Below are 2,500 nucleotides of genomic sequence, written 5' to 3' on the forward strand. Positions count from 1 at the left end.
TATTATTGTTATTATTATTATTGTTATTATTATTATTATATTATTGTTATCATTATTATTGTTATTATTATTATTTTATTATTATTATTGTTATTGTATTATTATTATTGTTATTATTATTATTATTATTATTATTATTATTATTATTATTATTATTGTTTTATTATATGTTATTATTATTATTATATTCTATTATTATATTATTATTGTTATTGTTATTATTATTTTCATTATTATTATTATTATTATTGTTATCATTTTTTATTATTATTATTATTATTATTATTATTATTATTATCATTATTATTATTATCATTATTATTATTATTATTATTATTATTATTATTATTCATTGTGGTAACCAAAAAGTCAATTTTACCATGAAAAACAAACACGACAAGGAGTTAATGAACTACATAGAAAAAATATCACACATTCTATACCAACAAAAGTGGAGGAATTTGAAAAATCCACCCCCCAAAACACATAAATTAGAGGCTAATAAAAATATGAAGTCGAATTGATTACAATCTTTTGAACAACTTCCGGTATGAGACTATAGGGGATTTTTCAGATAATCAATAAATAAAACTCTATTAGAAGCGTCTTTCAACGGACACACACTTCAAAAGGACATGGGCCATCCCCCACCCCCACTCGAAGTGAATCGAGAAGACATAGGTGATTAAGTTTTCCCTTTATTTTTTCTCCAATAAATATGGTGGCGCTTAGAGTAGAAAGTATCAATGTACGTGGTCTGGGATCAGCTTGGAAGGAAGGTCACTTGCTCAACGATCTCAGATCAGGTGACTTAAATATGGTTGCCATTACTGAAACCAGAATTTCTGTTTAGCACGCTCTCAGCCCAATGTTTGATGTCTCAAGGCGTATTCATCTGGTCTGATGGGATGGAGCGGTTGAGTAGCTATAATTTTCCAGAAAGAATCAGGTTTAGAAATGTAGACGATAGCGGGCTTGGCACGCCATGGTTGGTAATGTGCAGACGCTCGCTGTGGCTACACCACTAACAGATCTTCCTGGACGATGGACCGGTGTGATCTCTGTAAGACACAATTTTCTGCAGCTGATCTCTATGACGGAGCTGCTACCCTATGTAAAAATAAAAAAAAGACCAAACTTAGGCACCTGGCATCTGGAATGTTACCAGGCACTCTACGAGTCGGGAAATACAGCAGATGAGAGTTCTACAGAAGCAATATATATAAAGCTAGTAGTGGGTTGGAGGGGTGACATTCTCGAGGAAATACTTGGCGTCGACGAAGATGAAATAACTTGTCTATTTTGCGACTTTCGGCCAGGGTACTACTGTGGATAACTTCCAGAAATCCACAGCCTGGCATGACTTCGGAGGTGCACTGCCAATTCGAGATAAAATCTTTCAGTCGGGATTGCCCGAAATGCGCGCAGGGCAACAAAACCGTTCTGCATGCACTCGAGCAGCGTCTGAGTATTGTTGACCTGTGGAGTCACGTTGAAAAGCTGTTACCACGTGTGGGACGAACCCAATTATCAGCCGAATCCATGGTGAGGATCGCCCAGCTACCCTTGTTTAACAAGGCAAGGTAAGCAATGTCCTCTGTCTAGTGGCTGTGGCGAAAGGGGTTGTGTTGTGGACGAGGCTGAAAGGCCAAAAAAAAAAAAAAATCATCTTCGGTCAAGCTCCTATCGACTTTTATAAGTTCCACTTGTGAATATGAGAGCGGGAGCTAAGCGCTACTTCCAAGTGAACTTGCCAAAAGATACGTGACTGGAGCGAAAATAGCTTGAGCGAAAGGCCCTATTCTAAATGAGTTCCTGTAGACTAGAGTGCAGGAGAGAGAGCTCGAGTCTTAGGTGGTCAGAGTAATCGTGGATCTGTGTGTGGGGGTCCTTGATTGACCCTAGTAGGAGTTTCTTTTCTATCAGAAGGACTGCATCACTCATGTTATCACATACTTTGAATATTACGCATACTTTTATCGCATTTCAATGTCCTTTCTCCATTCAATTTCTCGCCATCATTTACGTCATTCCTCAGACAAATTGTTGTCTGTCCTTGTGATGTTCCTGCCATCCATGCTCCTGAGGCTACAAAAAGAAATCATCATCATCATTATCATCATCATCACCCTCATCGTCATCATTATTATTATCTACACAGACGGATATGTGTGTGTGTGTGCATATGTTTATGTATACCGACTCTCTTGCTCTTCCCTTACTCTCCCTCTTTTCAAATCATACGTTTCAGGTACATGACTACAAACACACACACGTTGATACATTGCATCTATCTATAACTATATATATGTGTGTGTGTTGTGTGTGTGAATGTGTAAAGATACAGACAGACAGACACACATATACTTATATATGATTATTAAATAATATATAATATATATTTGTATATGTGTATAAATGTGTATATGTATGCAGACAGACATGTACACGCACATGCCTATATATGGAAGCAAATGACAATACACAAGTATATATATAT

This window comes from Octopus sinensis, unplaced genomic scaffold, assembly GCF_006345805.1.
Source record: "Octopus sinensis unplaced genomic scaffold, ASM634580v1 Contig09782, whole genome shotgun sequence".
Taxonomy (NCBI): Eukaryota; Metazoa; Mollusca; class Cephalopoda; order Octopoda; family Octopodidae; genus Octopus; species Octopus sinensis.